General features: G+C 45.8%; 1 protein-coding gene across 1 annotated transcript in view; it reads left to right on the forward strand.

The window, feature by feature from the left end:
• Positions 1 to 24,837, forward strand: part of CHIC2 (cysteine rich hydrophobic domain 2) — a 183,499-nt gene that overhangs the window by 155,908 nt on the left and 2,754 nt on the right. The window lies entirely within an intron of this gene.

The following is a 24,837-nucleotide window of genomic DNA, read 5'->3' on the forward strand; positions in this document are numbered from 1 at the left end:
CAGATGGGGGCAAGCTCCAGTCGACCCCCCAGAGCCTGACGACACCTCTCTGATGGGCGCCGCAGAAGTCCGGGCCAGAATCCGGCCGGTGCCGGTGGCGGTGCTCACGGACGTACCGGACGCCTCCGATGCCAGAGCAGCTCCCTCGCAGTCCCTCACAGCGGGCACTCGTCGTCCATAGGCGCCGCCAGTTCCCAGCGGGCTACAGGCAAACAGGGAATCCGTCCCGGGCTCCGCCGATGTCCAGGGGCAGCCGGGAGTCTGGACAAGGATGGGGGTGTCTCTGTCCTCTCCTGCGACGGTCCCAGCTTGCGACCAGGGACCCCCTGAAGTCTCCAGTCAGCGCCACAGCAGGATCCAGGCAGTCAAACGTCCGTCCCAGGCTCCTCCGATGGCCAGGGGCAGCCCGGTGTCCGGCAAAGGCGGGGGCGATTCGGTCCTCTGCCTCGCCGATCACAGCCTCCGTGGAGATGATTGACTCTCAGATGCTCCAGCCACCGCCAGCCAGGTAAGGGTGATGAAAATAATATTCCAGTTACTTGAGGTAGTTGAGGTAGTTACTTTACAGTTGCGTAGCTCAAGATGCCCGGGATGCTGGGTGCTAACAGGGATTAAATCCAGAATTGGAATCCCAAGCACTCGGAGCTCTGACCAAGAGCTCCTACCCGGCGGCCATCTTGTGTTGGACAAGATGACACCGTCTCCCATTCCTGGGGGTACCGGTTCCACTTAGTCTGACGATGGAAGGGGAAATTGCATCAGCTGCATTTCCTAAGGCTGATGCTTAATATCGCAGAAATGAAGGAGGCGAGCCCGCTAAAGAGCCTGGAGCAGACTGGGGCTGACCTTTGTCTTCTGCAGGAGACACATTTGGTACCTGGAGCTTGGCACAGGCTTAAATCTTGGGGCTTCCTTCAACAGTTTTTGTGCTCCGCCGCTAAAAAAACTGATGAGGTGGCTATTCTCGTTTCCCATTCCTTTTAAGGCATTGTGGGCTCTAAATTGCCTGACATAAAAGAGAGACTGTTAGCATATTGGATGAGGTTGGCAGACTTCAACCTTACTTTGGCCTCTTTGTGTGCCCCCAGTGATAGTCAGGAACGCTTTCTCAAGCGAGCTGTGGCAGAGGTGATAGCCTCCCAGAATTGGCTGGTTTTGATTTTGGGGGGATAAGATGGGAAGATGACCTTAATTTCGTCTTCAATATCGACCTGGACAGATCGGCGCAGCACTAGGGGCATACTGGGGCCCTTCTTCTAGAAGAAGCTATGATGTCTTGAAGAGGAAAACGTTTTGAAAAAATTCAGATATATCCAAGTCTGAAACGTGTATGCTCAGAAGATTCTATTGGTGAAATCCCTGGAAAAGAGATTGAGTAAGCAAACTGAGCCTACAGAGACTTTATGGTCTAGTTACATCTTGTTAAGAGAAATCCTGGCCAGTAAAGATGCGTTTGCGGAGTAGTGCATACAAATCTCCACAAGCATAGAGGATTTATACCACTGAATCCCGGAATAATTGGAGAAACAGAATTTAAAACACAACGGGTATAACACTAAAGTGAATTTTGGATTTGTTAATGTCTCCACTTTTAATTATGCAGCTGTAAATGACTTAACTAATTTGAAGGTTGCCCTTCACCACCAAATAGGAGAGAAAGTAACTATATCAGACACCCCAGCAGGGAAACAAACAGTGAAATAATTGTGCAAGCCAGATCAACTATATTTTTATTAGCATTGAACGATGGCACCTTGTCAGTGACACACATGTGAATTTGAAAGTGATCATGATCCTTTAATTGTAATACTTCTTATGCAGGTCCCAAAATACATGCACCGTTACATAGAGCCCAGCTTGACATCCCGTAATATGGCAATAAAGTCTTGACATGATAGAATAAGTTGGCAACCACCTAGTATGACTATTCAAAACTTTAATCTAGATGAGGCCTTCAAGGAAAAAATTGAAATCGATCCATAACCTAGGGGAAAATGCAGGGATGGCAGCAGAAACCCTGTATTCTTTTGAGACCCTGATAAGCTTGGTGCCCCACCTAAGGCAAAAGGATACCATTCTTAGAAACCATGTAAAAACTAATGTGAATAAGCTGGAATAGTATGGGGATTATAGTCTAATGGAAAAATGGGTATTGAAGGAAGCTCTGAGAAGAAACCTTCTAAATATAATGGCAGAAGAAATATTCAGGGACTGAAGGAAAGCCTATAAGCTTCTATTAAAACACTAAAATAGGCAATTGTGACAAAAACACAGGACATAGCGTCATCTTTTTGTAGATAAAAGTGCTAAAAAATGTTGGTACTTAGTCAGATGGGGCTAGGACGGCCCTTCTTCAAACTTCACAAGAATTTGCCCTGAAAGATTGCTGAAACACTTTTTTTCTTTATACCGTGCCTCAAGTTCTTATAAACCAGAAAATGACAAAGGATATTAAATGAAATAATGTTAAACTACAGTTTTCAATTTAGAATTGACTGAAAATGAAGTGATCAGGGCAGCTTATGGCCCATAGAGCCTTGAACCGGACAAAGTTCCCTCTGATGTTTGCTGATCGAATATTCCATTTTGGCCACACTCCTAAAAACTGCATTTATTGCAGCAGAGAAAGTAGAGGTGATCTCCAGCTTGTTGAGAGCAGCAGAAAAGGTTTACATGCAGTTCCAGAGAATTATCATCCAATGTCACTATTGAATGGAGTTAAGAACGTTTCAAGGAAACCTTTTCTGAATTATTCCAGGACTGGATTGAAAGTGATCTGATTCTCTTGAGCCTCCAAGCTGGTTTCAGAAATGGAGGTTGGACCATGGAGCAGACTGTTAGACCTGTCAGCTTTTGGTTGGTCTCCCCCTATTTTTGTCCCCTTTCTGCCTCCCATAATTTTTGTTCACCACCCCTTTTTGTATGGCTTTAGATCTCCGAGTGCTCCACCACTACTAATTAGTGCTGAGGCACAGGTGCGCCCTTCTAAAATGGTGGAAGGTGGGAGTCCTTAAGATGGACGCCTATCAGAAATTTCCTCAGAGCTCTGGCCCATAAGTTAGCATTAGAGAGTTCCAGAACCTTCCACTCCACTCTAGTGGCCTGGGCCTTAGGGTATATAAGGGAGAACACTGGGCGGCCATTTTGTCATGACTGGGCTGACTGGAGTGCAGACTGTAGAGGAGGGGGATTGTGACTTGAGCTGCTGTGATTGCTCTTAGTGGCTACTAGTCTGTGGGGGTGCTGCCCTCCTTCTTGCTGATCTGGCCCGGCTGGTGCGATCTGCCTGAGCCAAGCTTAGTGTGGCCATTCTTGAAGCAGAACGAAATTTCCTCAACATCTGATGGAAGTAACCTGGCCCTGACCCTAGGAATCTGTATGGGTAGTGCCGTGGCAAATAGAGGCAATGTGAGAGGAAAAGACTTCTAATCTGACCTCTGAAAAAAGGTGAAGCCTGTGGGGGTGTCGTGTATTTCTATAGGTTCTGAATCGATCCCCCTATTCCTGACCCTATTCTGGTTAAACTTACTAGCTAGTTAACTAACAGTCAGCCCATGAGGCAAGAAATCCCCCATGATGCAGATACCGTTATCTGACGCAGTCACACTACGGCACAGGAACGTGTTATCTGATTAGGTCATAACGCTTGAGATCTAATTAGACAAGCGATATTCCTCCAGCCCCTGATAAGGCATACGACGTTCTCATAACAAATCAAACCTATGACAACCTGGATAATCCGTGCGGCCATTGTTTTGATTTCACAGAGAACTTTAGTAAAGAATGTGCTAACGAGCAAGTCGTATGACATCTTTATTGACGTACCTATGTCCATCCTTACGTCAATCCCGGCACCTTTAAGGTATAAATATTGCCGACCTTGCCCTATGCAAAACACACGCGTGGTGACAAGACGGAGCAGCCATACTTGCCGAAGCAGAAAGCCGAAGCAGACCCCGCAGGCAGCAGCCCCGCCTTCCTGACGCGCTGAGAGACGCGCTGCTATCTCAAGCCGAGAGACCCAGCACCGGCGCTTCTGGGCAGCCCTCGCAGGCAGCCTGGAATATCGAGAGCAGAGAAAGAGATACCATTCCTCATTCATCCTAAATTCCAGGTACAGAACTGAATAACCCCTCCTAGAGAATTCTTTAGTTATTCACTTGGCAAAAACAAACTTAACTTAAACTGTAACTTTCTATTCCCGCCCACGTATTAGACTTAGGTCAGGTACACGGGGTAGGCGTATTTAGAAACACCAGTTGAGTACGTTTAGTCAAATGTATATGTGTATGTAAATATATTTTAATCATTTTAAACATCATATGGCTCAGAAACCATATCAATGTTTTTACAGTATTATTTTATACTATTGCTTCTAATGTATGCACTTTACTTAACTATAAGTATCGCAATAATATCGATCCATTTCTCTTGTACGAGAAAAGAGACTGATCAATAAATAACATCTTTTATTGAACACGCCCGTCTCTTCCTTTTCTCTACATTCTGATGAGACTAAGAATGCACGTACTGACTGAGTAAAATAATTGCCTTGTGCTCACACGACTCTTGAGATTGACTCTTGATTAGGGGAGAGCAAAGTTGTCATGTTCTATGGTTGTCAGAAACTAAATCCCTTCTTGTCTAATCAGGGAAGTTAATCCTTCCTTGAACATTCGAGAAAGTTTCTAGCGAACTCTGAGCTTAGCTGGCAAACCCAAAAATTAAGTCTAGTATCGACAGTAGTAGACCTAGTTAACGTCTGGCCTAGGCCTTTACTGCTGTAGGTACTATTCCAATGCGCAGAGCCTATTGGGAAAATAGGAGCTACACTACATGGCGCCCAACGCGTTTGGAAAGGGCGATAAAACTAACGTAAGACATTTAGAGTAACTCAGTCGTGCTTTCTCACTCAGACCCCTTTTTCCAAATACTCCAAAGACGTCTGGAGTGGGTGAAAGGTTATTATATCCTCCAAAACCTCGCAGGAGGGAACTCCTATGTATGGTTTTTGGTCTAGTCAACGTTGAAGGATAAAACAGTTCCAGAATATTGTGCATCTAATCTCTGTTTCCATAAAGAAACCTGATCTGCAAATAAAAATAATACCATCCTGTCAGTAAAATGGGAGACAGTGATGGAGAAAGAGAGGCAATTAGATTAGCTACTGAAATAGCAGATGCTGATGCTACCATGCAAGCAGCAGACGCGGATATAATACTCATTCCGGTCATTAAAAGAAGATCTATAACCTTAAAACTTATAGAAAATGGACTGTCATATTCGTAATCGAGGCACACGAATATCGGCAGACAGAGGTATACTATACATGGATACATTTTCCAGCAGCAAATGCTGTAACAAAGTACTTCCACTATTACAAAGTAGAGGAACCTCCTAACGAGTACACTCCTTTCGAGGAGGTGGAAGTACCACTCAAATTCCAAGAGCATTTGCTCTTATTTGATGGCGCCCTAAAACATAATAATCACATTACAAGGCTCGGTCCTTTAGGAAGACCAGGAGCAACGTGGCCGGTCTTAGCCGGATACACACCATATCCAGACATCGAAAGAATGCCTGCAGCAGAGCTGTTAATACAGCTAAAACAACTACTAAAAATTCACAGACAATTAGTTCAGTATGTAATGCGGACTTCAACAATTCAGCCAGCGATTAAACTTCCACAGCTGACCCCTCACCAGGGGAACACAAATAAAATTACACCACAGAACATCCAATCCTGCCTAGGTAAGGTTCCAGCTAAACGGGAACAGATACCATTCTGGTTGGCACAGAAAATTACCCAAATAGAGGCGGTGTTTCCTGACACCACCCCGCTGGAAAAACACAGAATTCTGACTATATGTCTCCCAATGGGAATCGCACCACACATTGAGGACTGTGACACTTGGGGTACAGTCTTTGCTTCCATCTACACAAAAACGCACGGTGTTCCATCCATTTCGGTAATACCAGATGTGCTAAAACAAATTCAAGATGAATATGGTCCAGAACCTGCTTTAACTCTTGGTATGAAATTACTAAAAGACTTCAAGCAGGTCTCGGCTATATTACTAGCCAACATAAAGGGTGAAGCAGCAAACGTGGCGATCCGCCAGAGGTTAAAAGAGACAGATATAGCAGACCAACCAGCTGAAATTGCCAGAATCATAGAAAAATCCTATGAAGAACTAGGCAGAGATAGTCTAGGTGGAATACCAGTAAAACCGCAACTGACTACAAGTCCAGAAAAAATGTTTTTTAATAATAATAATAATTCACCAAAAAAGAACTGGGATGGAAACAAACAATCCAATCCAAAAGAAAAGAAATTCCAGTCCAGAGGAAGGTCTCCTAGGCGAAGAGAGAAATCTCCAAACCCGAGACAAAGGTCACCTCAGAGTGAACCCTCTGGGAATAGATATAACCTTAGAAATAGGGATAATATTAAAAAACCTGATAGATATCAAGACATTGATACACGTCCCTCTCAATCTTTTCAGAATTCCTCGCAGAAATCGGAAAGAAGAGGACGATCAGAAGAGCACGCCAAGTCCAAAGACAAGGAACCTGCTCAACTGAAAAAGAAATCACAATTTCCAAAAAAGAAGGTAGCCAGTATCAAGGTAGTTAACAATGCCGAGAATACTGAGGACACAACTGAAAAACGGAGAATGGGCTCAGACAATGCTAGACAGCGCAGCAGAGGTGAGCATAGCTCGCAAAGTCCTTATGGATCATCTGGAGACAGTGGACACGAATGAATACCTTCAAGTGGAAACTGCAGATACCAGAGTTAGCAAGCCCCACAAAATATACGAGATAACATTACGTATAGAGGGAGATAAGACTAGGAAAATAAGGGGACTATTTTGGGATAACCTATCCAAAGGCTATGACATCCTTCTAGCTGAAAAAGACTGGCCACCAGAGTTTGTCAGGGAGTGCCCTCATGGCGAAGAAGTAATTATGCCTGCCTTCTCGAATCAAATACCGATTCATAAAAAATACACACTTGCTAGAAAGTGGGCAGTGGCCTTAGCACCTGCTTTATATAAAAATCATGTAGGATGGGATGAGGATTCTCCTCCTCACAAAATCCAGTTAAAATCACAACCTACTGCACAAAGGCAGTACCCAATTAAGCAAGAAGCTAAAAAACAAGTAAATGAAATACTAGATCAGCTAGAATACCAGGGGGTGATTGAAACTTGCACCTCACAAATGAACAATCCTTTGTTTCCGGTCTCCAAACCAGACAATTCGTACCGTCTAGTTTTGGATTACCGACACCTTAACACATGTTGCAAAACTTTTGCAGTGCAAAACTCACACAGTGCTGCACTAATGAATAACATAGTGCGCAAAAAATACAAAACAACCTTGGACATCTCCAACGGATTCTTTTGTCAAAACATAGCACCAGAGAGCAGATATTTAACTGCATTCTCAGTAAATGGCACTCAAAAACAATTCTGTCGGTTAGCCCAGGGGTACAAGAACAGCCCGGGGGTATTCTCAGCGAGAGTAACAGAATTACTACAACTATATGATGATGAAGCATTATCTTATGTCGATGACATTTACTTAACAGATGATGACTTGGAGACTCACTTGAAAAGAGTGAACACCATAATACTTGGTTTCGCTGCAGAGGGTTACAAATTCAACTTCAAAAAGTCCAGAATTGCCCATCTGACGGTCCTATTCTTAGGATATGAGTTATCAAGTGAAGGCAAAAGCCTGGCAGACAATTTCCTAGAGAAATGTGCCGTAATCCAAGCTCCTAAAACACTAAAAAACCTACAGTCAATTCTAGGCTTCCTAAATTTCGGAAGAACATATATTGCAAATTACGCAGAAAGGGTCAAACCCCTTTATGATCTAATTAAACCAGACTTTAAAAGATCCAGTTGGACTCAAGCACACACAGAAATTTTGAGATCCTTACAAACAGACATGCTAATTAAAACAAAATTAGAAACCCGTGATAATACACGCAACCTTGTGATCCGAGTCATCCCAGGGAGATGCGGATTCACATACCTGACCTCTAATGAGGGAGATAAGGTACCAATTGCATTTAAATCGCACTTGTACACTAAGGCTGAAATGAAATTTAGCCCAACGGAAAAAATTCTTACAGCAACACAGACAGCTATAGCAAAAGAACGAGCCCTGGCACAAGGTAAACGAATAATAATCGTGACACCAATACCAGCCTTAGAGGCGGTAACAAAGGCAAGCATTCCAAATGCGAAAGCACTCCATCCGAGATGGATACAATGGGCGAACTCTCTTGCTGCAACAGACGTGGTGTACGAATTTGATCCTTACTTAAAAACACAAGAATTTCTACAATATGAATTCGAATGTCCTCTGCCAACCGAAATTCTGCCTCTAGACCAATACGGCTGTATAATATATACAGACGGATCAGCACAACCCGCAGTAGGGGGTAAACAAGCTTACAGTGCTGCGTGCGCGATTGTTAAAGGTCGTTGGCACGAAGGGAAATTTAAACCAACCCTAACTAAGACCCAATCTCTAGGAGATTGCACAGCTCAGCGAGCTGAATTACTAGCATTCAAGATGGCGCTTGAAAATACAGATCGAGAATTCCCCACACTCATAGTGTGCGATTCGTATTATTGCGTTCAATCTTACAATGAATACTTGCAGATCTGGCTTCAAAATGGTTTCAAGGATGCGAAAGGAGGCACAATCAAGCATAAAATGCTATGGGAACAAGTAGCTCTTTTACAAAAAGAACTACCAAAGACTCACGTGGTACATACACTGAGTCATCAACGTGATGGCGTTCACGTTGCAGGGAATTCATTGGCTGATGAGGCCGCGAAGGCAGCTGTGCAAACGGCTTCCGTAGCTGCCATCACCCGGTCAAAAACAAAAATAGACAGCGAAATATTACAAGCTGTCAGCGCTTCTGAAAAGGATTCGATAGAGCCACTCCCTAAAGGCTTTCCATTAAAGTACTCATACATAACAGATGAAAACAATGTTCCTTTTGCTCAAATCCCTGGAGTGGGGGATAGGGCAATTCCAAACATGGAACACAGATTAGGACTAATAATAGCGGCACACGAAGGGCTTGCTTCTACCCATGCTGGCGTCTCAGCCACAGTATCATTATTAAAACAGAGATACTGGTGGCCGCAAATGAGAAGACAAACAAGGAACTATGTTCTAGCATGTGAAATATGTCAAAAAATGAAAGTATCAACTGTGAGACGTCCAGCACAGACGCCCCTTCTAATCTCGGATAAACCATTAGCCTGTGTTTATCTAGACCACTGTGGTCCCTTACAAAGGGACGGTAACTATAAATATATCTTGGTCGCAGTGGACTCATGCACGAGATTCATATGGATGTGGCCCCAGCGAACGGCTGACGCCAGAACTGTTATAAAAGATTTGCGGGTCTTTATCGGCACATACGCAATTGGCATTCTGCATTCGGACAATGGTCCTGCTTTTAGCTCTCGGGCTTATAAGGAGGCCATGGTCAGCATGGGCGTGCAATTGCGGTACTCTTGTCCATTTCACCCTGAGGGGAACGGAATTGTTGAAAGAAAAAACCGTGACATAAAGCAATCTATAACGGCAAAGGTATTAGGTTCGGGAGCTGGGTGGGTCAAACATCTAATAAGTGTCCAACGTAGTCTAAATAACTTGCCAAGAAATTCTCTGAAGGGATTCAGTCCGTACGAATTATTATTCGGAACTAGGATGTTGATCTCTGACCTTGATAGTCAGACTTCAGTGGTAACAGAAAAAAGCTTTGATGTCAAAGACCGTTTGGCTATTTTGCAGGACTTAAACAAAACAAGAAAAGACCTGAGCAACATACAGTTGAAAGAACAGCCAACGACCACTGAAGATTCACCACCTGTCCCAGCAAGACCTGTCTGGATTCCAAAAGTCGGGGATCTAGTCAGGGAGAAGATCGCGGTAAAGAAGGAATTTGGGCCTTCTTACAGAAAAGCAGTTCCTGTATTGTCTGTCAACGGGACAAGATCAGTTGTACTACCGCCACTTGCTGGTAAAAAGGAGAACCGAGTTGTATCCATCGACCTGGTAAAACCACAACATGTGGCCGATAACAAACAGTAGGCCAAGTGGACTCCCAATAAGTAGCAGAACACCAAGGTTTGCTACCAGTACAGAGGTCCTATCAAAGAGGCTCATCACATTCGAAACGCCTACAGAAGAACAACAAGGACTATGCAACAATGCAATAGAACTAAGACCTCTGAAAACCCAAATAAAGACATTTAGCAGAGACACGCCAACCTACAATGAAGTTCCAAGTGAAAATGCAAGAAACAAAAATCCTGAACCAATTGGAACAATTGACAGAACTGCATCCGGTTACTTCATCAATTTCGATGATTCCTCCTACGGTTTCAGCGAACAAAAGACACAGCCATCATCAAAATCCTTTAAAGACAAAGCGAAGGAACTTTTGAAACAACTAAAAGAAACATATCTGATCTCTCCATGGATTGAATTTTGGGTGGGTTTTGGTGCATTTATCCTCATACTTTGGCTCATCATGGTATTTACCTTGGGACGCTTCATTGAGGGAAAATATGCTAAAATGGACACAGCAAGTCAGAACATCAACTTGGTCCTCAAACCACACACATCTTCACACGTCGAGAAACGAGAACTTTCTTCAGAACTTTCTTCAGCCAACTTCACAGCAATTCCAATACCTGGTGGGGTAGCCTGGGACAACACTGACTATGAAATTTATGGTCCGGTCGAGATCCTGAAATATCCACACCAAATTAAGATCTCTTTGAGTGACTTTGCAAAACCAAACTCATTTGCTGATGATTGGGACTTTGAAAGTATTAACAATATGATGTCTGACTTAGTAATGTCTGCTAAATTTACAAAACATGATTATTTGCAGGGTTCTACAAATTATGACAGCATGTACTGCTATAACCATTATGGTAACCATTTCGTGCATAAATCTGCCCAACCTAGAAATGTTTTAAATTATAATCAATGGGAACATTGTGCTACACCTCCAAAAGGGAGCTCTAGAACCGTTTATGACAAATATTCATATTTTTCAGGTTTTAACATAACTAATGCTGAAACATTTTATTACAAATTGTCAAACAAGACAGGGATGAAAACCATGATAACCAACACAAAATTGATATATTCAGATTCTTTCTTTGAAAAAATGAATACCTTTGGATTTGATTATTGGGACAAAAATGTTGATTTGAAAAGTGTTTGGGGTACAAAAGAATGGCAAGTACAGGGTTTAGAAGCTTTGTTTAGAGCCTGCATGATCCCAGAACAAATGATATTTTTAAATGACACCGTTCAACAAACCACCTGTCTTGGCCTAGCAAAAATCAAAGATTTAAATAACCTGTCTATTCCAAAGCCAACAATGTTTAGCAATAACAGTGATATAGACATAAACCATATACTTAACCAAAACAGAACACATCCTGATTGGAAACAATGGTTGATCTGGCCCACAGATACAAATAACTGTCAAGATAGATTCCTGAATAAAACACAGGGTTTCAAAATGAACAGGCCAGACCCTAGATATCCCCAAAGACATCACCCAGGGATGATAACAACCTACAGTGTGGGCAAATTATGCCTTCAATGGCTACAAACTTCCACACTGCCTGAAATTAAGCAACACCTAACTTTACTTACTGATGGTGCTGACTTGCGTGATTTCATACTGGGACCACGCAAACAGCGTCATAAGCGTTTCATAGCAGCCTCTGTATATGCAGCATACAATGAGGCCTGGAAGGTTACTCAAATTGAGACAGCAGAAAGAATACGGGAAATTGACCGTATTAATTTGGAAAAATCACTTTCTGTAGTGGACAATGGGTTAATGACTCTGTCCTCCAGAATTTTTTCATTGGACAGCATTGTGTCTTCAGCAATCGATATATTATCGCAAGACTTACTGTTATTACAACATGGTCAGTCACAATTGCGTTCTATCGTACAGCTTGGCTGGACGTTACAAAATCTGCGTTCAGGCTACGTGCCTTGGCGTTTAATCAACACTACGTCACTATTCCAAATCTTTAACCTTACTGATAGACAAATCGGTATGGCGCAGAAGGGTGCTGATTATACAATCTTGAGCATTGAAAAACTAGAAAGATTACCAATGACAATGTCAGAACGACCTGTCAGTGAATGGATAATCCACGGAATCATAAATATTCCAATCTCAACCTTCAGGTTTCAATACTGCCAAAAATATATACAGGCTGGCATGTACGAGAAATTGGGAAAGGGGTACCTTAAAACAACTTGGAACCTGCCCTATTCACATGCATGTGTCAGTAACAAAGGACAGAAAGTGTTTCTTAGTGGCAACAATTGTGCTATGTCACTAAGCGGCACGCTTCTGTGTAACGGTATTAGTTTGCACGGAGCCTGTGAAGGGAATTCATACAACCTTTCATGTCACCAGCAAGGCGCACCTGCAACTGAAATAGAACCATTCTTTCAAAGACTCTATAATGGGAGTTACATTCTTATTGTAGACCGCAGATGCTGTAGTCTTATGCCCGGGACTCCTTATCTCGTCACTACGACGGCGAAGGTCAAGTGCTGTGGACGTTCTTTGTTCCCCAGCTCCTTTCCAGACAGGGAGGCAAGGGCATGGCCCGGTCTGAAAATTACTTCTATTCGAATAGACACTTGAAGCAGAATGAAAACAGTGCTTCTTCAGACGCCTACAAGGCTCACGTCATCTAAAGAAACGTATGATCTACAAGTCGCAAGGACGACTGCAGAGATACATACATTATTATCAACCAATTCCCCCGTACATTTCGCGGAAATCCTGAGCGAAATCTTAAATATTTCTGATACCACTGGGGTCTCAAAGGTATTTAAGACAGTATTTTCGATGGCATTAACACCATTCAAAGCCATACTGGGTATTTTTCCAGATTTCGTCCATTCGATTTTTGGCGGACTTCCCCTGATCCTAGGACTAATTGCAGGAATCCTATTCCTGGTCCTTATTTTTCGTTATGGCAACCCATGTCACAGAACAAAATCTCACGACAATGGAAGATACGATCCTAGCCATTGGATACCGGGACCGGATATCAAAAATCCTGGGACTCTCCCGGCTTAGAGACCTAAACATGACTTGGTTTCTATCATTTCGACCAATGTGGCAAAGGTGTGTTTTACCTGTACTAAGGTGTCTGCTATGCGGAGAAGAATGCGTGTTAGACACCTGTCTGACGCTACAATCGGATGCGCCGGTGGATGCAGATACACTGTTGGTTCCTACCAAGGTTCACGCACTGTGCTGCCCTCAAAGGCTGCCAATTCTGATGACGGCATTCCTGGAATCTTCACCACTGCGATTGAAGAGTAGTGAAGTTCAAGATGAAAGCAGCATCGAACAGGTACGACCTTCTGTCAGCAATGCAAATCAGAATGTCAATGGAGACAATCATGCGCACCAATGCATGGTTACCCCTATTTCCGACTTAGAGGAACTTTCCCATGAAGCTGTTGACAGTTTTTTCGAAAGCCTGAATGATATGATGTTCTCTCCGGAACAGAAATAGAGACCTTTGAGTAAACTCGCACACGGCGTTCCCTGAATTCGGCCTTCAACTTTAAAAATAAAGTCACATGAACAATTACAATCCAGTTCACAGACAGCAACTTTTTTCAGCAAGCCCCTAAAATATTTTTCTATATATTTTTTCCCGGGACACTGATCTTCTGCTTAAAGTAAGAAACTATTCCTAGAGAACTAAGATTTCTATTTTTTTAGATACTTTATAGACTTTATATAGACTTTAGCTGCCCACTGGTATGTTCACAATATATTTTATGTGATGAAATGGTTTCGACTTTTTTTCTGTATAGCCATATTAAGAGCCATTTCATGTGTATTTCTCATATACCAACAAGCAATAATGCATAACAATGCGTGTTTACTTTTGCATTTAATTCATAGCTTAAGTGCATACAATATATATGACTGCAATTTTCCAGTATATTTGAAAATTTCAAAATGCATTTATGTATTTTGGGGTGGTAAGGTATACACTATACTCTATAGTATGTTGTACTATGTTATACTATGCATAGATTAGTAGATATGACCATAGTTAACGTGGAGTGGGTGTCGTGTATTTCTATAGGTTCTGAATCGATCCCCCTATTCCTGACCCTATTCTGGTTAAACTTACTAGCTAGTTAACTAACAGTCAGCCCATGAGGCAAGAAATCCCCCATGATGCAGATACCGTTATCTGACGCAGTCACACTACGGCACAGGAACGTGTTATCTGATTAGGTCATAACGCTTGAGATCTAATTAGACAAGCGATATTCCTCCAGCCCCTGATAAGGCATACGACGTTCTCATAACAAATCAAACCTATGACAACCTGGATAATCCGTGCGGCCATTGTTTTGATTTCACAGAGAACTTTAGTAAAGAATGTGCTAACGAGCAAGTCGTATGACATCTTTATTGACGTACCTATGTCCATCCTTACGTCAATCCCGGCACCTTTAAGGTATAAATATTGCCGACCTTGCCCTATGCAAAACACACGCGTGGTGACAAGACGGAGCAGCCATACTTGCCGAAGCAGAAAGCCGAAGCAGACCCCGCAGGCAGCAGCCCCGCCTTCCTGACGCGCTGAGAGACGCGCTGCTGTCTCAAGCCGAGAGACCCAGCACCGGCGCTTCTGGGCAGCCCTCGCAGGCAGCCTGGAATATCGAGAGCAGAGAAAGAGATACCATTCCTCATTCATCCTAAATTCCAGGTACAGAACTGAATAACCCCTCCTAGAGAATTCTTTAGTTATTCACTTGGCAAAAACAAACTTAACTTAAACTGTAACTTTCTATTCCCGCCCACGTATTAGACTTAGGTCAGGTACACGGGGTAGGCGTATTTAGAAACACCAGTTGAGTACGTTTAGTCAAATGTATATGTGTATGTAAATATATTTTAATCATTTTAAACATCATATGGCTCAGAAACCATATCAATGTTTTTACAGTATTATTTTATACTATTGCTTCTAATGTATGCACTTTACTTAACTATAAGTATCGCAATAATATCGATCCATTTCTCTTGTACGAGAAAAGAGACTGATCAATAAATAACATCTTTTATTGAACACGCCCGTCTCTTCCTTTTCTCTACATTCTGATGAGACTAAGAATGCACGTACTGACTGAGTAAAATAATTGCCTTGTGCTCACACGACTCTTGAGATTGACTCTTGATTAGGGGAGAGCAAAGTTGTCATGTTCTATGGTTGTCAGAAACTAAATCCCTTCTTGTCTAATCAGGGAAGTTAATCCTTCCTTGAACATTCGAGAAAGTTTCTAGCGAACTCTGAGCTTAGCTGGCAAACCCAAAAATTAAGTCTAGTATCGACAGTAGTAGACCTAGTTAACGTCTGGCCTAGGCCTTTACTGCTGTAGGTACTATTCCAATGCGCAGAGCCTATTGGGGAAAATAGGAGCTACACTACAGGGGTTGTGGCCCAAATCCCTCAGAGTTGCTGTTAATTGGGCCCGTGAAACCTCCCCATCCTTTTTTCAAACATTCGCAACCTTGCTGAGGAACTGGGCATCGAGGCTGCCGGTGTCACTGCACCGCGAAATCAGCTGTGGAAATCGCTGAATTGAGCTCCGCGCCAAGCGTGAGGTAAAGACGAGGCGTCGCCAGCGTGAGGAGAGAGAGAGACACACAGGGCGGGGTTGCTAGGCAACCGGACCCCCGCCCGGCGTGTCTCCGTACTTCTCAGCTAATCTGGAAGATCCCTGGAGTGCGAGAGCCGGCAGCGGCCCTGTGGAAGGCCGGGGAGGACGAGGATCGAAGAGCACAGAGGCCCCTTTTGCTGAGGAGCCTCCGGGAGAACACGCCCAGCGGAACAGCAGTGGCCTCTTCCCGCATCAGGCGTAGAGCCAGCCCTGAGCGGGAGGAGGGAGAGATCGGCTGCGGACCGCCCCAGAATCACTCCGCGCAAGTGCCGGTTGGCCTGAGGTATTCGGGAACCAGGGAGGGGAAGTCTAAGAAGGGGATAGACTCGGAGCAGAGTAACTAAGAACTAGTCTTCCAAGGCAGTCCCCATTTCTAGCCTTTCTGACCCTCACAGATTAAGAACGTGAGTGACATCCTAACCCCTCCCCCCCTCTCTGGAAGTACGATCTCCCGAGTAATTATTCAAGGCAGGCATACAAAAGAAAGTGTTAGCATCCCTTGACTCAGTAACCTTCTGGGTGCTTAACATGAATGCCTTCTACATCTAACTTAAGTTGAAAGAGAAGTTGATAAAACGAGAATCCCAGGTTATCTCTGAATGAACTAATGGGACAAATGTATGTTCTAAGGAACCTTTGATGTAGTGACTGGTTGAAGAGAATGGGAATTCGTTCACCACTGAACTAGGAGTGTTATTTATTCCTATCATCTGCCAGGTTAAATGTAATTAAGAACCAGGTGTCTAAAATATTGTGGAAAAGTGTATTGAGCAATGTGGTAAACGTATGTAAAAACCTAAAAGGAAATGTTCAAAGGACTAATTGCTTGAATAATATGTTTTCTCTCAAAATTCCTTTATTCTTTCACCAAGTATAGATATAAAGTGAATCTCTATTCTATCAGACAGATGGTGTGGTGTTGTTTTTGGTGGGTTTGCACTGGGGTGTTGTAGATAGTGTGATGCAAGCATGTCATGTATGCCTTCGAGACTTAGCCTTCCAGCTGGTGCCATGCTACCTTAAGGAGGCCGGCAGACCCGGTTCCAACACAGACGATGCCACTATTTCACATGTATCAAATACAAAACACTGAGAAAATCAATAAATGGCATTTGACTCCATCAATAGAAATCTTTTGAGTCTACGATAAGATAAGACATACGGGGTTCTAGCCTCTTGTATGCTTTAAAACATCATCATCATAAGACTACTGCTAGGGTCAGATATGATCCAAAGTAGGGATGTACATCAGACTTCTCAATACCAATTGGAGTCCAATTGAGACTGTGTATTAACACTGGCATTATTCGATTTTTATATAAATGATATGAGAATGATCCTTTTGGATCTGAACCTACTCATTCAAGTGATGGGAGTTAGGATTGTCTCCCTCCTTCTATTTGCAGATGATGTAGTATTGCTGGCAGAAACAGAGGCGGCCATGACTGCACTTACTGAAGGGCTTAGAACGTTTTTGTGATATTAAAAAACATAACATCAATGTCATCAAAATAAAATCTTGGTAATAAATCTGAACACTGTTGAAAAAAAAACAGTCCATGCCAGAGAAGAAGCCTTGGAGCTTGTTTATAACTTTGACTATGTAGGCATTTGGTTCAACCACAAACTTTTGAGGCAATTGGAGAAGAAAGCTACAGAAATAAGACAGAATGCCAGAGCCATATTGTGCTGCAAGAATAATTTTGGCGGTGAGTCAGTAAAATGCATACTGCAAGTATACATGAACGTAGTAGTAGCTGCGTCCTTGTATGGAATGGAATTCGGGAGCTATAGACAAGCTCCCCAGCTACAAAAAAAACGAGAACCGCATTTTATGGCAGATGCAGATACAAGGTACTCCGATTGAAGAACTACATTTAAAATTGGGGATAACCAACATTGAGCTCGCAGGTAGATTATGGACGTATCCTGGGGTCCACATTTATCTAAAACACATCTTGACGTCAAGAAAAAAACAGTCATTCAGAATAGAATGGCTGCTTTGTGTCAAATGTTCCTTGGAGATCAAGGAATTACCTGATTGATTATTTGATTACCCAGAGTTTAATGACCAAATCCAGTTGTGCACCAAATTAAAAATCAGCATCTGGAAATAGACTTTATGGTCACCCTTACAACATCTGGTAATAGGAAACTGACTTTATCGTATTTGGAAGTCAAATCCTCAAGCACTTATGAACCTTATATGGGCCAGTTAGCACCAGAGCTAAAAATAAGTCTTAATATAAAATTTACTCTAGAAACTCTTTCAGCTCTACCTTGTGTTAAAAAAAAATGGGTCCACCACTAAAGACAGCTCAGAATATTGCAATTGCAAACTTGGTGAACGAGAGAACTAATTTTATGCTGCTCTGTTCTAAATCTCTAGTTCAAGGAAGCAGTTCCTTCAAACCCCATTTTTAGGTCTCGCCTGGCGAAAGCAGCGCATGTGCTAATCTCGCTATTGCGAATACCTTTTGGGATCAATTTGCCGAGGGCTTTCATGCACGCGTCTGTATGGACAAACATGGCTGCTCTTGCCATTTGTCCATAGCAAACAGCATGCACGTGTCCGTAGGCACTGTGGACAGTCCCGCGCCATTTTGTTGCCATAGCAACGAAAATGCCGCTTCGCGTGTGCTTTGCTTTATGTTTGCTGTCAGTTCCCCCGGGGCACAAACAGGCATCCACTTCTGTCTTTTTTCTGGGATCAGCTGTCTTGCAGTTCCCTCGGGGCACAAGTAGGCATCCACTTCTGTGTTTTTGCTGCGATCAGCTTGTTTACGGTCGGTGTTTTGCCAGTGTTTCTAGTCTATTTCACTTGGGCTGCTGCCGCTTTTTAAATTAATTTAACCCCAGTACTAGGGACACGAGAATTTAACGCGTTTAGGGTGTGTTTATTTTTTTTACAGTTTTTTTGTGCTGTCTGCTGTGACCAGCAGTACTAGGGACACGAGGATTTAAAACGTTAAGCGCACCCGGGATTATTTGTTGCTTACACGCAGCATGCAGCTTGTTTTGTAAGAGAAAGTAAGTGATTTGCCCAGAATCGTAGGATGTTGCGTGTCCCTGCCGAGGATCGAACCAGGTTCTTCAGAGTCAAAGGTCGAGAGCTTTAGCCGTTAGGCCACATCCTCACCATTTAGTATGTGCTTTGTTCTACTTTTATTGGGTAGTTAGTTGTCGGAGAATTTAAAAGGGACTGAACCGCGTCTTCCCGCGCATTCTGCACATTTCCTGCACATTTTGTGCATTCCGGATATGTTTGTCCCGCACTTGCCAGCTGCTGCCTGCTCTGCCTTTGGTGCAAGTTACCAAACTGCCAGCGCGGCTGCCCTGTGGCTGCCAAGGATTTTCTGCTCTTTGTGGTGATGGTGTCTATGATTGTTGAAGATGTCTGAAGGGTGCCTGTCTATGGCGGAGACTGCCAGTTCGCCAGCCAGGATCCTGGCACAGAGTCACTGCTAAACTATTAGACCAGATGAGCAGCAAAGAGCGTTTGAACGGGCTTCTAGCTGCTAGTCCAAAACACAGCAGAGCGTATGTACCAGCAACTAGTGTTGATTTAAAGCAGGACTTATATGCTCCGAGGACGGGCTTTAGGCCTCTGGGTTGGTGGACAGCGCCTTAGAACCTCAGAACTGGGCAACGAGGTCTGTACTGCAAGACGCTGTAGAGCGGGCTGCAAGGCGCCATGCTGGTGCTCAGCATCATGCACACGCAGCAGCGACGGTTAGACCTGCTGTCCCGACTAGAATAATCCGTTTACCACACTTTGCAGGTAGAGGGTCGGAGTGGGGTCGCCGAGTGGGGGTGGGGAGCGGGGTCTCTTCTCACAGTAGCAGGTCCTGGGCAGGAGGGAGGGGGAGTCTGTCAGGGTGACAGGTGAAGTCGGAGCCTCATTTTTTGTATTACTTTGTTGCTGACTCAGACTTGCATTTTGAGTTTTGAGTTGTGTTTTTGACCAAGGTTCATTGAGAAAAAGTGACTCACAAATACACACTTTCTTCGAAATGAACTGTTTTACGTGCGTAAGAGGGCTCTTGTGAACAGGTTAGATTGGAATTGCATGATATGTTATAGGGTCGTACGTTATTATTATGTGGTATGTTGTGTGATGTTATGTAGTTGTATGGTGTGTAGTATTTCATTGTGTTATGCTGTGTAAGCTCTGGTGTACTTTGTCAACACAACATAAAAATACACTGTAACAACAGTATCTAACACAACAGTCACAGTACTCCGACTCCAGGTCTTCCCATTCCATTCCTTACACCAGTAGCAGCCTGTGTATTGATACAGTGATGGGGCAAGGGGAGGAGCGCGGACAGACAAGACATAAATAAAAAAATAACAAGCATTGAAAATGCAATAGGTATTGTATAGCAAAGCAAATGGCTTTAACTTAATGAAAGGCGAGACCTTTTGTCGTTTTTAATGCTTGTTGAAGAATACCTTAACCCCTTCCATGCTCATGACGAGCTCAGCTCGTCCTGCAGTACAGTGCTCCTGTGCTGACCACACCCGTTTTTATTGCTGTCCAGCACAGCAGAGGAGCATGTGCAGCAGCCATGTGGTTAAGATCCTGTAGATAGACCCTGGTTTTGTGCCGAAGGAGTGACTTGCAAAATATATTTTCTCCGGTTGCATCTTGTATTTTCTCTGCTTAGAAACTAATGAGATACGATTTTAACTTTTTCTTCAACTTTAAATGATGTATTTACCTTTTAAATATTTACCTGATTGTTGGACCTATTTTTGTATGGCATATTAGCTGAAACAAATAAAATTGATTGGTCACTCAGATTGTCCTCAAATGGAACTGTCTCTCCTTCTCCCCTGAAAGTTGTTTTTTTACACTTAAGATCGAGCTGAATCATTTACGTCCATAGTGCGCTCAAAGTTGTGTTGATAGCCCTACAACATAAAAGCAGACTACGGTCTATCAATCAATCAATCAATCAATCACGACATTTGTATAGCGCGCTACTCACCCGGGCGGGTCTCAAGGCGCTGGGGGAAGGGTGGGTCACTGCTCGAACAGCCAGGTCTTGAGCTGCTTCCTGAAGGAGAGATGGTCTTGGGTTCGCCGAAGGTGGGTGGGGAGGGAGTTCCAAGTCTTGGCTGCCAGGTAGGAGAAGGATCTTCCTCCGGCAGTGGCTTTGCGGATGCGTGGTACGGTGGCGAGTGCGTGGCTGGTCGATCGTAGCTGGCGGGTGGGCGTGTAGAAGGTCATGCAGTCGTTGAGGTACTTGGGGCCCAGGTTGTGGAGAGCTTGTGCGCGTGGGTGAGGAGTCTGAATGTGATTCTCTTGCTGACGGGGAGCCAGTGCAGGTCTATCGGGTGTCCGGTTATGTGGCTGTGTCAGGGGATGTCAAGGATGAGTCGTGCGGAGGCGTTCTGGATGCGTTGGAGTCTTTTTCGGAGTTTGGCAGTGGTTCCGGCGTAGAGGGTGTTCCCGTAGTCTAGTCGGCTGGTGACGAGTGCTTGGGTGACGGTCTTCCTGGTTTCCGTGGGGATCCATCTGAAGATCTTGCGAAGCATGCGCAGGGTGTTGAAGCACGAGGATGAGACGGCGTTGACTTGTCTGGTCATTGACAGGGAGGAGTCCAGGATGAAGCCCAGGTTTCGTGCGTGGTCCGTTGGTTTGGGAGCGGTGCCCAGGGCCGGGGGCCACCAGGAGTCGTCCCAGGCGGAGGGTGATGATCCCAGGATGAGGACTTCCGTCTTGTCTGAGTTCAGTTTAAGGCGGCTGCTTCTCATCCAGTCGGCGACGTCTTTCATCCCTTCGTGTAGGTTGGCTCTGGCGGTGGTAGGGTCGTTGGTGAGGGAGAGGATGAGCTGGGTGTCGTCGGCGTAGGAGATGATGTTGAGGTTGTGCTGGCGTGCGATGGGGCTCATGTAGACGTTGAAGAGGGTTGGGCTGAGTGAAGACCCTTGTGGTATGCCGCAGATGACTACGGTGGCCTCGGATCTGAACGGGGGGAGGCGGACTCTCTGGGTTCTTCCGGTGAGGAACGAGATGATCCATTCCAGCGCTTTCTCTCGGATTCCGACGTTGTTGAGGCGCTTCACTAGTGTGCGGTGGCAGACGGTGTCGAATGCCGCGGAGAGGTCCAGGAGGATGAGGGCCGCTGTTTCCCCGTTGTCGATCAGGGTTCTGATGTCGTCGGTGGCGGCGATGAGGGCGGTCTCGGTGCTGTGGTTGGCCCGAAACCCGGACTGCGAGGGGTTGAGGGATCCGTTTGTCTCGAGGAAGGCGGCAAGCTGTTTGTTGACGGTCTTCTCGATGACTTTGGCCGGAAACGGAAGGAGTGAGATGGGACGGTAGTTCTTGAGGTCGGTGGGGTCCGCCGTTGGTTTCTTCAGGAGGGCGGTCAGCTCGTCGTGCTTTCAGCTCTCCGGGAAGGTGGCGGTGTGGAAGGAGGAGTTGATGGTGTCTCTGAGATGGGGTGCGATGGTGGCGTCGGCTTTGTTGAAGACGTGGTGTGGGCACGGGTCGGTTGGTGATCCGGAGTGGATGGTGTTCATCGTGCGGGTGGTGTCTTCGGTGCTGATCGGGGTCCAGTTGCAGAGGGTGGTGGTGGCGGGCTCTGGATCGGTGTTAGGGTGCGTGGTCTGTGCGTCGAAGCTGTTGTGTATGTCGGCGATCTTGCGGTGGAAGAACGAGGCGAGTGAGTTGCAGAGGTCTTGCGAGGGAGTGATGTCGTTGTTTCCGGCGCCGGGGTTGGAGAACTCTTTGACGATGTTGAAGAGTTCCTTGCTGTCGTGGGTGTTGTTGTCCAGTCGTTCTTTGAGTGCCTTCTTCTTGGTGGCGCGGATCAGCTGATGGTGTTTGCGGATGGCGTGCTTGAGGGCGGTCCTGTTGTCTGTGGTGTGGTTGAGCCGCCAAGCTTTCTCGAGGGTGCGGCAGTTCTTCTTGGATTCCTTGAGTTCGTCGGTGAACCAGGGGATTTTCTTGCTGCCGGGTCTGCTGGGAGGGTTCTTTAGTGGTGCAAGGTCATCGGCGCAGGCGGTCAGCCACTTGGTGAGGTTGTTGGCTGCTTCGTTGGGCTCCGTTGTGCTGGTTGGAGTGTTCTGGCTGAGGGAGGCGGTGAGCTGCTCGGAGGTGATCTTGCTCCAGCATCGGCAGGGGACCTGTTGCGGGTGGTGGTGGGTCGTAGTTCTTCTGAAGCTGAAGTGGACGCAGCTGTGGTCTGTCCAGTGGAGTCCGGTGGCGTGGCTGAAGGAGATAAGCTTGCTGGATGAGAAGACGGGGTCAAGCGTGTGGCCGGCGTAGTGGGTGGGGGTGTTCACCAGTTGCTTGAGGCCGAGGTTGGCGAGGTTGTCCAGCAGGGCGGTGGTGTTTCTGTCGTTGTTGTTGTTCTCCAGGTGAAAGTTGAGGTCCCCTAGGAGGATGTAGTGGACGGAGGGAAGGGCGTGTGGGCTGATGAAGTCTGCGATGTCTTCGCTGAATTGTGTGCGTGGTCCCGGTGGTTTGTAGATGAGGGTGCCTCTGAGGGTGGTCTTTGTATCTGGAAGTGCAGGTGTTCTGCGGTGGTGAGGGTTTCGTCGGAGTTAGTCGAGATGCGGATGGTGTTCTTGTGTACGATGGCGACGCCTCCTCCCGTCTGGTTGACGCGGTCCCTTCGGGTGATCTTGTAGCCGTCCTCGATGGCTATGGCGATGTCGGGCGCTGAGGAGGCGTTCATCCAAGTTTCGGTGAGGAAGGCGACGTCAGGCGCTGTCGCGTTGAGCAGGTCCCAGAGTTCTACGGCGTGCCTGTGGACGGAGCGGGTGTTGAGCAGGATGCATTTCAGGTGCTTGCTGTTGGTGATGGACTCGGTGGGGGTGGTGCAGGTCCGGTAGCAGGTGAATCGGCAGGCTCTGCAGGCGAAGGGTCCGTGGGTGCGCCTCGGGGTGGCGCGGTAGCAGTCAGGGTTCCGATCGGCATTGAGTGCGTGGAGGGTTGCGGCGTCGTAGGTCTGTCGTGTAGTCTTGCCTCGGCGGTGGGGGCCAGGGGTTCCGGCGCTGGGCGCGGTCCAGGTGCCGACGGGCACCGACGGGCTTGCCTTTGGCGCGCCTTCGGCTCACAATCGGCGCGTCCGCTGCGCGTGCGGGGAGGCATCATAAGAAGGGAGCCGGGAGGGTGGGTCCTCTGGGAGGCGGGAGCGGGGTGCCCAATCGGCTGGCGGGGGGTGGGGCCGCAGGGAAGGCAGCGGCGGGAAAGCGGGGACGCGAGTGCGGGCGACTCAGCGGCGGCTGGGTCGCCTGCAGCGGGAGAAATGCAGGAGAAATGTAGGAGGCAGCGCCTGAAGATCACAGGAGGCAGGAACGAGCAGCAGTAGGAGCGTGGGGGCGGCCTGGCCTAGGAAGGCACAATGGTCGCTCCCGAATGTAGAGCAGAGTGCCCTTAAGAAGGGAGCCGGGAGGGAGGGTCCTCTGGGAGGCGGGAGCGGGTTGCCCAAACGGCTGGTGGGGGGCGGGGCCGCAGGGAAGGCAGCGGTGGGAAAGCGGGGACGCGAGTGCGGGCGGCTCGGCGGCGGCTGGGTCGCCTGCAGCGGTAGAAATGCAGGAGAAATGCAGGAGGCAGCGCCTGAAGGTCACAGGAGGCACAGGAGGCAGGAACGAGCAGCAGTAGGAGCGTGGGGGCGGCCTGGCCTAGGAAGGCACAAAGGTCTATCCAGTTTACTCCTTATCCTTGCTAAGGAGTCTTTTTACAACAAACATTTCAAAGATGATGTAATCTGTGGAAACGCGTCATGTCTTTCGGGCCTGTATCTCAGGATATCTCTCATATCTGTGAAGAAATTGGCTCTTAAGGCAGTCAGTCTCAACATACAGATTTCTGTATTCTTTTTTCTGAACTGTGGTGCTCCATTGTAGCTTTTGTATTCGAAGGTCAACTTGGTGTGCAGTTTGTGGAGAAAGATGCATAGATGGACTGCTTTTAAAATATAATCCTAAATAAAAGTATCAAAGGATTACTTAAGTGAACAGTCCATCGACAATACTTGCAAAACTAATTAAAAAAAAAGAGGAAATGAAAGTTGATGG

Source organism: Lissotriton helveticus, chromosome 2_2 (genome assembly GCF_964261635.1).
Source record: "Lissotriton helveticus chromosome 2_2, aLisHel1.1, whole genome shotgun sequence".
NCBI lineage: Eukaryota > Metazoa > Chordata > Amphibia > Caudata > Salamandridae > Lissotriton > Lissotriton helveticus.